Source organism: Alexandromys fortis, unplaced genomic scaffold (assembly GCF_014885135.2).
Source record: "Alexandromys fortis isolate MF-2015 unplaced genomic scaffold, M_Fortis_MF-2015_v1.1 scaffold_112, whole genome shotgun sequence".
Lineage (NCBI taxonomy): Eukaryota > Metazoa > Chordata > Mammalia > Rodentia > Cricetidae > Alexandromys > Alexandromys fortis.
In genome coordinates, this window is record NW_026068013.1 from 1,424,933 (window position 1) to 1,438,511 (window position 13,579).

The window sequence follows — 13,579 nt, forward strand, 5'->3', positions numbered from 1 at the left end:
ATGGGCCAATCAGTATATAGCTAATATAGACCTCTGTGTGATTTCTTTGGGACTTAACAACTGCGGGAACCAGGTAGGACAGAAACCCTGACAACATCCTTTGATGATCTATTACTTGGGGGATAACTCACTACTTTCCAGGACAAGGGGAAAGTATTTTCCCTGCTGAGCAGTAGAAAAAACTGCACACACCATAGAAGCATAGGTGACATCAACTTGAAGGACTTCCTAGAGATAGTCAGTACTTGAAGTGTCCCCAAAAGAACAAGCACTGTGGGGGCCCTCAAAACCCTTAGAATCTGAAGATTGGAAGAGTGAAGGATGAACTTTAATGCTTAAGATCTTCCATTGGTACTCAATGGTCACATGTTTGGTTAACTGAGTGCCATGACAGTAAGTTTCCAATTGTGCCAATCAAGGAAGAATGTAACTTATACAAACTTGAGCCTGTTTTGTACTGAAGTGTATTAGGAGATTCTGTACAGTTTCCAGTTTGTTTGTCTTTGAGACAGTGTTCCAGGTAGTCCAGATTGCCCTGATATCACTGTGTAGCTGAGGGTGACCTCGAACCTTCTGTCTCTCCTTCCCAAGTTCTAGGACTACAGGAATTTATCATCACATGGCACCCATTATTTTTAATTTTTTTCCTAGGATAATTTCAGAGCTAATTGGAATATCTAGAGAGAATAGTTCTCATTGGAAGTAGATGGGTCAATAGACAGAGGTGTAGAGGCATCCTGAATTGTAGGCATAGTCAGTAGAGGTCATACATGTTCACCTGTAAAAAAGCCACAAGCTGTGACATAAATTTAGTAACTGTCTTGGTTGTGTGCCTCCCTAACAGGATAGTATAGGGTGTGTTTCCATATCAAGCTGTGAGAGAATTTTCTCAAAATGCTTTGCACAGAAATTGTAAAGACCCTGGCACAAATGTGAGGTGGCTTCATTCAATGCCACAGTCTTGAGAAGAGGAAGAAGAGGAAGGTGGGAACCCAGAATTCCATTAGCAAGAATGAAAAGAACTCATTTATCACTTTAGCTCCCAAATGCTGTGCAGGGTTCTGAGGTATAGACTGCAAACTTTTGTGAAGTGCAATGCTTACAGCCGCATTGCTTCCTCATGTGATATACGCAGAGCAACCCAGCAATGCTGAGCATTTCGAAATAAATACATAAACACATAAGACTATGTTCTTTGAACATAACTGCCGGAACTGGAGATGAGAAACACATGGGCGCTGGATGTGGGGACATGCCACACAAGCAGGGATTATAAAGATGGCAGAAACACAGCAGAAATCAAAAGAAACCAGGGAGTGGCAGCTGGCGGCGATGGAAGCAGCAGACAGCGCAGCAGAGACAGCCATCCTGGTGCATCCCTGGAGAATGGACTGCTCACCAGCCAGCATCTCAGAAGAAAGAGCCTCCCGCTGCATCCCCTCCACTGCTCTGCTGTATGGTCCACTTTCCTTTGTTTCTCTCTCAGTTTGTTCACAACAATAGTCACTCATTCTCACTGCTGCCATGCACCAGGAATTCCAAGACAGGTAAGGCAGACTCAAGGAGCCTAGGACCTAGCATGAAAACGGAACATGGAAGGAACAACTGTTCCCAGACAAACAAAAACTCAGCAGAATGTTGAGTAATGGAGGAACAGATCCCTACGGCTAGAGATGTAGCTCACTGGAGTCCTTGCTCATGACCACAGGGTCTTGGCTTCCATCACCAGGAGCGGAAGGAAAGGAAGAGGATGAGGATGAGGAGGAGACACTGGGCACTCAAGCGTCTCACATACCAAACTCTTTCATGGACATGATTTTACAAGATCACTCACTGAGTACGGAGGGAAAGCCCTGATACTCAAAGCATGATTAAACTTGATGTCACAGAGTGGAGTAGTGACTGAGTCTAAACTGGAGAGGTGTAAGCCCTACACTGTGCTCACTTCTCTAAGTAGAATCATGACCTTACTGACACAAAGTCACCATTAAACACAGCTTGTAACTGGATCCATGCACTCTCCTGGATCCTCATTTGGGACTAAAAGGAGCAGCCAGAACAATCTCCTCCAATACTGAGCCCTGAAATGACTTTGTGTCTTTCCTTTCTCGTTTCTAAATCCATCTCTTTTCTTGTCATACCTCCCTTGAGGAGGGGACTTAAGTCATTAGTAGTCTGAGTGAACAAGAAGGACAGTGACCTTAGAGCAAGGCTCATTAAATGAGCATTCCCTTGAACAAGAGGACAAGGACAGGCCTATACACGCAGGCAGAGGAGATGTGGCCACTCGATGCTGAATACCAATTCTTTGCTGCCCTGGGAAATTTCTCACAGACAAACATTCCTACAACTTCCTTCAGCCGCCTGTGGGTGGTGAACACACATGTGGACCAGATACACTTTGTAGAAGCACAAATATGGTCTTAATTATAACCCGTTGCCTCTAAGAAACCAGTGGGTAAGTCCATTGCCAAATGACGTCCTCATTTTCTGCAGTCATGATTTACTTCAGCAAAAAAATCTTTGTTCTACGATTCTGCTTTTGGAACTTGTCAAAGTAGTGCATTCTTCTCCACTGTCTTCAGTTACCATGACAAAACTTTTAAGTGTGGGTGTGGCTGCAGAGGAGATTTTTCCTTTTGACCAATGACTTCACGATAGAACGAAATTCAGTTTCTCAAAAGACAGCACTTAAGCAAGAACAAGCAGCAACGTGATGTATGATGTACGGCAATAGGAGAATCTCGGTATCTTCTACTGACAGTCTACACGACTCAGGAGTGAAGGGTTAATGAAAATGATCACAAGCTTCACTGCCTGCAGCTAGTTCAAGGGCTTGCAGAACACTCCAAAGAAAATATTCCCTCTAATAACACTTGGATCAAATGTGTGATTTGGATTTTTGGCCAATTAAGACCCCAGGGAATTCCTAGACTTGGCCTCTGTAACATAAAACGGTACCATATGTGGCGTCAGTTTCCCAATCATACGCAGTGGGTGGAGGGAAGCCTACTACAGAGGAAAATCTCCTGTCGGGCTCAGTGCCACACTAACTCTCCTCATTAAGACAGCTGGCCAGTGTCCTTTTCCAAGAAGGTTATACAAGATGCGGCTTACCATTAACTGAGAAAAATTCAAGGAAAATGAGACACACCAAGAGACTGGTCTGTAAACTGCCCTCTAGGGTAAGCGTACAGCCAACAAACAAGTCCACATTAAGTGACAAGAAGTATGCTCCTAAGCCTTATGATATAAACATGTACTTCATTGTTCTTTCTCTAACAAAAGGTTTTCAGTGTTTGGCCTCCACCTGTCTGACCGTCCCAAGTTTCACTTCCAAGTTGTATTTGGCATGGCAATATCTTCGGGGAAGGCCGAGTTTGGGGATAATAAATCAAGTGGGTAGATTAACCAGACAAGGTCTGAGGGGCAGCATTGATGGTTCTACCCTCAGCTCTAACGCCCAGGCTGCATGCTGGTCACCTGGCCAGGTGAGCGCACCAGCAAGCGCTCTTCAGAAGCCACCTGAGACCCTCTCGCTCAGGCTAATCAAGCCAACTTGTGGGGTTTGTACTACAGGCTGTCATGTGTGAATGAGTGTTTTCCTTCATTTCTAGATGCCCCACTTTGAGGTCACAATAGTTACTTTTGCAAACGGTAAATATCTACTTTGTTAGGAAAATAGGGATGGTTAGGAGAGCAAATGTGTTCCCGGGTACCAATGAGGTTCCTACGGACATGGAGGGGGCTGTCTCTGGTGACAGCAGGGCCCTCCCTTCAACTCCTCTGGAAGTTTCTCTGATTATGTCACTTCAGTTATAAACGGTAGAAACAATCCACTTGTCCCTGGAAGAGAGAGAAAATAGCAGGGCGGAAAGTCTCACAGGGGAATTGAGTCGTAAAATCCAATTTGCTCATGCTTCCCACAATAAAGACAACATAGTTGTGGGTACAGTCACTGAAGCAATAATTTGCTTTATTGTTCCACTCTATGTAACTACCAGCCTCACCCTTGAATCTACCATCTACTCTAGAACTCTCGTGAACACTGATGATCAAGTGTTTGGTTCTTTCATAATTGAAAAATACACTACCATCAGGTATGACGCTATTTTGGAGACATACTGTGAAACCGACATATGTAAATGGAGTCCTGTAGTCACTTTGCCTAGCATAAAAATGAAAATAAAACAAAACAAAAAGTTTCAAGCAAAATAAATATCATAGGCATATCTGTAAGAACTATAATTTCTGGTAGAAAATATCAAATTTGTAAATGATTCAAAATCAAAGGAATAGCTTGAGAAAATTACAAATTGTATTCTGAGGCCAAATTATTAAAGAAGTTTGTGCTCTGGACAGCTAATGAAACATCTAGCTTTAACTCAAAGAACAGCGATTGCCATCTTCAGAACTCTTGATTGACCACCCCCAGGTCCTGGAAAGAGATGATTGGCTCGTCCCATGTCTGTGGACTGCACAGATTGAGCCACTGGCTACTCATGAGCAGGAGCAGCTTTCTACCTGGAGGAGAAAATATAATAACTAATCCGAAAATGACCTAAATCTAGAGGCATCAAAAATGGAGTTTTAATTAAAATAAATGTGAATGCACAGACAGGCTTTTGGACAAATGTACGGTAAGTGCTGTGAGTTCTTTGCTGTGAAGCGGGCTTCACAGTCAACAAAAAGCAGTTGGTCATCCGGTAACAGTCATGCCACTGTGACAATAGTGGGCACATTGTGCCTGGAAGGTCATAGTGCAGCATGCAGGGTCCATGTCTGAGGAAGACTGTTGAGAAGGATTTCCTAGTGCCATGATACTAGCCAGCAAAGATGGCTTCTAGCTCAGCTTCAGTTATAACCAAAACCTGTGGTGTTCAGGTCTTACCATGTGGTTCTGGTGGGGAATTTAAAACATGGCCTGTATTATTGGGAAGATTCAATAAGCTCTTGGCCACCTCAGGCCTCCACGTAATACCTGACCCTCCCACCTGAAGTACTTAAAATCTACCTACCTTTTTCATACCCAGATCCTACCCATTCTCGAACTCCACACACTCTGGCTATTCAGTTGCACACTTCTTTCTCCCCCTTACTTTGCATTAATAACCTAGCTTTCATTTAGTCCCCACCCATCGCACCACTGGAGCTGAAGGCAGGACCCAGTGCTCTACTACTGAGTGAGACTCCCAACCCCTGGTAAGGCTTTTCTGAAGAAATGTCTTGTATGCCTGACTCCAAACCCTTTCTCACATATTCCAAGAGAGAAGGGAAGAAAAGCAATTCATAATGGAAGCAAAGAAAGAAGCCCTAAAGGTAAATAAATTTAAAAAATAAAATAAAATGGTTTCCCCCAGAACAGCTGTCACAAAAGTGAAATTCTTCAAGAACTCTGGACAGCTGCTGATTCTGTTGATGTGTTTAAATAAGGACATACCTTTTTCTTTTTCTGTGCATAATCACCAAAGTAATGGTTTGCTCTTAGAATAAATATAGCTGGCCTATACTTCGTGTGTCTCTGTAGGTGACAAACTGAACTTTACTTGTGCACTGGACCAATTCTAAGGTTAAAAATTACTGCACTTCCATTGAAAGGCTGAGATGCTGTGGTGGCACACACCAGCAATCCCAAGCACTCCCGAGACTGCGGCAGGTTACAGAATCTGAATGCAAGGCCAACTTGGGCTAAAATATGAGACCCTGCCTCAAAACACAGCAAAAACATTAAATGACTAAGACAACAAGACATTACAAAAGGAATAGAGCAACTGCTGCCAACCTCCCCAGTTACTCGAAAATAAGCCAAACTGTGTTCTAAAATCCAGATGTTCCTATGTAGTTCACGACCACACATTTTCACTTGAACACGCGTATATGTTTGTACCTGTTATATGACCACAGAGCAAGGATGGATTAAAATAGCGCTATCTGCAATATCATAGACCTGACTCAGCACATTGAACCACCGGCTACCGCAGCAAGCGTCTCTCTGTAATGGATCACTTGGCCTGCTAGCTCTGTAATCTATCTAAAGCCTCTTTTTGACAAAATTAGTAACTTTTCAAACAAGAGCAAAGCACATCCAAGAGCTGCTCTAGTGGAAAGAAGAAAGTCTCCAACACAGGGTCTTAACAAACCTGCAAAGACAATGTGGCTGCCTTCCTTTGCTGGTCCTGAGTCCTAAGATCTCCACAGGGTTGCTGACTCTGCTGCCCACTGCTCTTCTGGTTCAGTCTCCTAACTCTGCCCCTCAAGAATGACCCAATGGCCTCAAGGGGAGTCTGAAGACAGAATGGAAATGCTGTCAGAGAGAAGGAGACAAGATAGAGAGGGAAAGGGGGGGGAAGCAGAGAGAGAAGAACGGGGATTTGATAGAGAGGGAGGGTGGGAGGGAAGAGGGAGGAAGTGAGGAGGGAGAAAGGAAGGGAGGAAGGGTGAGGGAGGGAAGGAGGGAAGCACAGTCACAGTCCTTTAGCAACTCATGAAATTTGGCTGGGAGTTACAGACATAATGTGAAACCCGAGACTTTTGTCTTTTATATATTTCCCAATCAGGAATTATGGTATTCCCAGCAGCTGAGATCTTCCATTAATCAAGTAAAAATCTGAACAAACATGCATGAATGCCCAAAAATACAACATCCAAAAGAAAACAGAGCAAAACAAAGATGAAAAATCGTTATTGTTACCAACTTCAAAAAATAAAAAATTAAAAAAGCTTAAAAAAATTCCAGAATATCAGGTGGAAATGGCTTTAAAATGAAGCCACTCCTGTTCCAGTCTAGATTCTAATCATTCTGTGTTTTTACGCAGGTTTGAAATAGTCCTTATCATTTTGGTCTCATTTAAATCTTCCGTGCCAGGTGAACTTACAAGAGCTTCCTAAATGCTAGCAAATCCCACACTGACCCTAGACTGGCACTGTTTGAAATGTTAAATACTGTGTCCAAGGTCACAGGGCGTATGAGAGGCAGACCCAGAGTTGGCTCACCCCAAGGTCTGGGAAGTCACCAGACCATGTCCTCTCTCCTAGGACCGGATAAGCTGATCTTGACACATTGTCTCCACGTGTCACACCTAGGAATCTAGGAATTTCCTCCGTCTCTCAGGTGCCAGCCCTTTACCTGAGTGCAGTCCGCTGCACTGTCTCCATTACCCCCACTCTGCCTAAGTTCATATTCTTTGCTCTCAGTCTCCAGCTGCTATTTCCCCTCAGCGTCAACACAGCAGCTTAACAAGGATGACCTGCCCAGGCAGAAGCTGTTCACATACACACACACACCAGGCAGAAGCTGTTCATACACACACACATACATTCATTCAATGGATTTGTTCAAATTATTTTACTAATTTTATAAATGCAAAATTGAATTGTGAATCCAACCTTGTGGTTAAAGGAATGATAACGGCTCCCTGGATTCTTGTCATGTGACCTGAAAATAACTCTTTTAAGCTCCACCGTCTGACACACTGTTTTCACCTTCCCACCCCACTTTTTCAGTGCTTGCAAGTGGATATAGGGGTGGACACATTCTAGGTAAGCAGCCTATCACCAAACTATGATCTCCGTGCGTGTGCCTGCGCGCACACACACACACACACACACACTAGTAAACACATGTTTATGTGAGAAGTATGCAACATTTGTGGAGGCCAAAAGACAACTTTGGGTGTGGTCCCTTGGGCAGAGTATCCATGCTTTTGTTGTTAAGAAACACTGTCTCTCCCTAGCCTAAACCTCACCGAGCATGGTAAGGAGTTAGGTAGTAACCCCCTGTCCCTAAAGCCGCAGCACTGGGGTGGTAACTACACACTGCCACACCTGTGTGCTTTCTCTCCTCTTCTTCCTCTTCTTCCTGCTCTGTTCATTGAGCTATCTTTCCAGCCCCTCACGTTTCTTAGCTGCTGCCAGCATCTCTCCACACAATTTCCCACTGCCCAAACCTCAGCACTTTGAATTGCATCAGGCACCAGTACACCCTGCATTTTCTGCTGACAGCAAGCTCTGACCTACACACGCACATCTGCATTTGCTCTTGTGGATGAGCGCAATCTCGGACGCTCCAGGGACTGTCACCTCTTCCCACATCCCTTCCCCTGCCCATTCACTTTCTCCTCTGTCTGCTGCTGGGGACACTTACTTATCATTTACGGCCCGGTGCACAAACCCTTCCTGAATCCCTCCAGACAGACATAATGCCCCCTTGCTCTGAACGTCCTGTGTACGTTGCTACCAGCACTCAGTGCACCTTGCATTACTGCTATTATTTGTGTAGGTTCCCACCACTAACTCACCACATAAAGAGCAGACACTGCCTGGCTTATTTCCTCTCATCCCATTACAGAACAGAGGCCACCCAATGACACAGGTCAAGAAGAAATGACGGGTCAGTGAGTGACTGCATTTGCACATGGTGGTATGGCCAAAGAAGCAAATGAAGTTAAAATGGACAAGATGACCTCAGAGGAAAGAGGACGCAAAAGTGAGGCAGAAACACTCTGGGCTAGGTCAGCAGGCCTGACCTGTTCCAGAAATATAATCCTCTTCTCCTGTGGCCCACCAGCAGGTCTGTCGTGAAACTAGACCTACCAGTGGGAATCTTTTGGAACATATGGAATCATTGCTTCATGAAAGCTGTAAGCGGCACGACATGAAAACTCCTGGCCTGCTGAGCTGGCTCTGTGGTGAGGTTCCCAGAGGCAGACTGTTGATGGGGTTAGTCTGCAACCTGCCAGTACCATCTCCTAAAGTGCGACATTGCTCTGTACACTGTTAGCCACAGACACAACCAGAAGGAGTCCTCGTGGGGTCCATTGCCCTTCTGCTTGCCTGCTGGAGCTTTGATTGGGTGGTCCCTGTAGACAGGCCTCAAGGTGTCCCCCTACAAACCCAAGGCTACGCAACTTTCCTTACTCAGTAGCTCTGTGGATTCCGCGAGTCACTGTAGAGCATCTATGACAGTACTTGAAGCAGTATGTGTTGTCATATTTGACTTTAGCAAACTTATGAAAGGGTTGCAAAGGGTTGTACTTACACAAATACTTCATTAGAATGCAACACAGCCAAACCTTCCTGAAATCCCTGCTTACCGTGTGTAAAGAGACATGGATAACTTAGAAGTTGCCTTATCTTATAAGAGCTAAAGCCTTATCGACATGATTAATAACTACCCCAGTTAAGTCAGATGATGTCAAGGGATACCCTCAGAACCGCTGGGAATGGCTCCCAATAAATACAAAAGGCCGGTGACTCACAGCTTAATCTATCTGGGAAGGAATGGTGCCATTTAGGGATGCAGAGCAGTCTACTGTGGGAGATGTCACGAAGTGACCCACAGTGCGGGAGAAGGTCCTCTGCAGGAACGTAGGGCCTCTGTAGGAAGCCCTCTGCTCGAAACGTCAACAGTCCTGGTAAAACTCCTCTCCTCTCTGCTGCCCAGGAGGCTCTCACAGCATTCGCCTCCTCCCTGCCACTTGTTGCCACATGCCCATTGGGGCCAGGATCACATCCTACGTGGCCTCACTTTCCAGTTTCACCATCAAAGCTCCAATTACAATGAGAAGAAGAGCTGTGGAAATACCAAGCTCTCCTCATTTTTACAGCGTGCTTTGCTGAGGCTGGCAATGAAAGCTATTAAAAAATGCTTGTCTGGAAAGAACAAAAGGCAAAGGAAATTAGAGCTATTTAACTGTTGCCAATCAAAATAACGAAGCTTCAAATGACTGCATTACCCAGCGTATAAACACACTTTGGGTAGAGTCTTGTTCCTACACCAATCACCGTCCTTCACGTAGCGCTTCAGAGTGCGCAGAGAAAGGTGGTCTTGATGTTTTGACACTCTCTCTCTGACCACAAAGCATGTTCTTACAGCAGTGTCTGCTAAACACTCCACATTTCCTACTGTACTCAATGTGCACTGATAACCTGTAGGTTTGTGGAAAAGGCGTCACCACCGTACCCCAGTCATGAAATTATGCTGCAATAGTCACACCTCTGAGGGTGGTGCTGGACAATCAGAAGCAAGAAATATGAGCAGGACGGGGGGGGGGGGGGATAGGGGGAAATGACGCACAGCAAGCAATAAGGTGGTCGCTCGAGGAGTTCAACGTAGGGCATGCAGCTGAGCACTAGGTTCACCCCAGAAGCCTGGAAACTGAGCTTGGTGATGAGTAAGGGTAATTCCCAAAATTTGGAGGTGGATCAGGAACCCAGGTCCTCAGCTACAAAGAGAATCCAAGAGTAACCTGTTTAAATAAGGCGCTGTCTCCCTCCCCCTCAGAGGGGACAAGGCCAGACTCATCAATATTCCAGCATGGATAGACCACACATACACACACCACCCAGCATAGAGCAATTGGCAGCAGTATTTGCTTGGGGCGGAACAGTCACTTTTATTCAAAGGGATAACCATTGGTAAGCTGCCCATCATTGCATTCTCATTAAACCCAGCGAGATATAGACATGGAATTAGGAAAAAGATGTGGTTTAAAAAAAGAAGGTTTTAGAATGAGTGGAAGCAAAATAAGAGAGAGAAAAAGGGTGATGAATGATCAAAATACATTTTATTTATATATGTATGTGAAATTGTCAAAGAATAGAAAATGGTCATGCAAATGATTTTTAAATACATTTCTGAAACACACACAAGCACACACACACTTATATACACAAAACAGGGGCTCAAACACATGTCTGTTCACCCATGTTCACATCAGAACTGTTCCCAAAACTTTTAAAAACAGGCACAACCCAGTGTCTTTGGTGAAGGCTGACCATGTAAAGTGTGTACTCATACACAGAGAGACTATCCAACCTCGAGAGAGCAGGGATTCTGGCCCATACACAACATGGAGAAATCTGAAGGTGTTACACTCCTGCATGCACGTGAAGAACAGATGCTGACTTGGTTTGTCTCTGTGAGGAAGGGGGAAGAGAAAGCAGGTGTTCGGTGGGAAGGATTGTTCAACGACAAGAGTTGAGAGCACAGTCGTGCTGTACGGGAGCCTGAAGCACAGGAACATGCACAGAACACCACTGAACTACTCACTTAGATGGCTAAGATCATCAGTGATATGTTCAAATATGTTCAGACAAATAGAGGCTGGAGAGACAGTTCAACAGTTAAGAGCAACTGCTGCTCTTGCAGAAAACTGGAGTTTGGTTCCCAGCAATAAGCAACAAGGGGTGCAGGGGATTCAGTGCTCTCTTCTGGTCTCCTTAACTCTCACATACCTATAAACAAACACACACACACAAGTACACATAGACATATACATATACACACACACATATATACATGCATGCACACAATATACATATACATGAATGCATGCATGCACAAACATATATACACATATATATGTACAAACACACTCACACATACATAAATATACATACACATACAAACATGCACATACATAAATATACATACACATACAAACATGCAGGCACATATACATACATACATATAAGCACACATACATACACATATAAATACATACATGCACACACAAATGCATGCATATATACATGCATTTACATACTCACAAGTACACATGCATTGATGCACAAAACACAGATACATATACACATACGCATATGTACATATATGCATACACACATATACACAGAAATCCATATACATGCACGCACATATACATACATAGATATGCACATACATGCATATATGCACATGCATAATACACATACATACACACATAAAAACAAATAAAAATTTACACATAAGCCCTGTTTAGGTGCTGAGGAGTTCCATCTGGACAGGTGAGTGTGTGCTATCCAGGGGCGATTGTCCCGGAAGAGAGCACAAAGCCCCCTCCCCCAGCTCCTTCTGCAGGGCTGTCTTTCTTAAGCACGACCCAGCACCCCAGCACCCCACCCCCAACCCTGCTCTGCTGTATGCTAGGACCAGTGCTCAACAACAGTTTTAAGCTCCTACACTAAGGCTACCTACCCAGAGCAGTGAGCCTCAAGGTCCCCAGTAAGAGAGCCCGGGCACCCTCAGCCTGTGCTCCAGGGGCTCCTGTGCTCTCCTGGATCCCGCACTGCCTGCCCTGTCCTTCCTTCTGTCCCCGGATCACTGGGCTACCAGGCGGCCATGTTTAGGTGCCGAGGAGTTCCATCTGGACTGGTGAGTGTGTGCTATCCAGGGACGATTGTCCAGGAAGAGAGCACAAACTCCCCTCCCCAGCTCCTTCTGCAGGGCTGTCTTTCTTACACACAACCCCCCCCCCAAGCCTGCATTTTCTGCAAGGTCCTTTGCTCAGGAACAGTTTTCTGCTCCTACAGTAAGGCTTCCAACCCAGAGCGGTGAGTGCCTGCCTACATGTCAGGCCTCAAAGACCACTGAAAGGGAGCACGCGCACCTTCAACTTGTGAGGCAGGGTGTCCTGTGTTCTACTCGTCCCTGCCCTGCCCCCCAAGTTCCTCCTTTTTGTCCGCGGGTCATTGGACTACCAGTTGTCCATGTTTGGGTGATGAGAAGTTCCAGCTCGACGGGACGGTCCCTGCTTCTACACTGAAGAGATACACCCAGAGACTCAGTCACAGCAAAGACTTGACCAAGACACCAGGCCTCTCCTGGCTCCATTTGAAGGAGGAGATGGGAAGGTGCCAATGCAAGACTTCCTCCAACAACCTGAAAGGCAACATGACTTCACCAGAATCCAGGGATCCTGAAATAAGAAGAATTGCACACCCTACTCCAGAAGAATTAGAAGAAATCGACTCAAAAGTGAATTATATGAAAATAATAGAAGACCTTAAACAGGAGGTGAAAAACTGCCATAAACAATTAGAGATTACAAACAAAAAGGTAGAGGAAATGAATAAATCGCTCAAAGATACCCAAGAAAACCAAGAGAAACAAGAAAAAACAATCAAACAGGTAAGGGAAGCGGTTCAAGACCAGAAGAATGAAATGGAAGTAATGAAGAAAACACAAACCGAGGGAAGGTTGGGAGATGGAAAATCTGGGTAAACGAACAGGAACTACAGAGACAAGTACTACCAACAGATTACAAGAGATAGAAGAAAGAATATCAGACACTGAAGATACCATAGAGAAGATAAACACACTGATCAAAGAAAACAGAAAAACCAACAAATTCTCATCACAAAACATTCAGGAAATATGGGACACAATAAAAAGACCAAACCTAAGAATACTTGGGGAGAAGAAGGAGAAGAAGTACAGCTCGATGGTCCAGAAAATATATTTAATAAAATTATAGAAGAAAACTTTTCCAACCTAAAGAAAGATATTCCTTTGAAGGTTCAAGAAGCATACAGAACACCGAATAGACTGGACCAAAACAAAAGATCTCCTCGTGATATAATAATCAAAACACAAAACATACAGAATAAAGAAAGAATATTAAGAGCTGAAAAGGAAAAAGGTCAAGTTACTTACAAAGGTAAACCAATCAGACTTACACCTGACTTCTCTATGGAAACCATGAAAGCCAGAAGGTCCTGGATAGATGTTCTTCAGAAACTAAGAGATCACGGATGCAAGCCCAGACTACTATACCCAGCCAAGCTTTCATTCACTATAAAT

The 13,579-nt window shown here is 44.5% G+C and overlaps 1 protein-coding gene across 1 annotated transcript in view; it reads right to left on the reverse strand.

Moving 5' to 3' along the window:
- The window catches only part of Arhgap42 (Rho GTPase activating protein 42), a 227,323-nt gene that overhangs the window by 113,681 nt on the left and 100,063 nt on the right, over window positions 1-13,579 (reverse strand). The window lies entirely within an intron of this gene.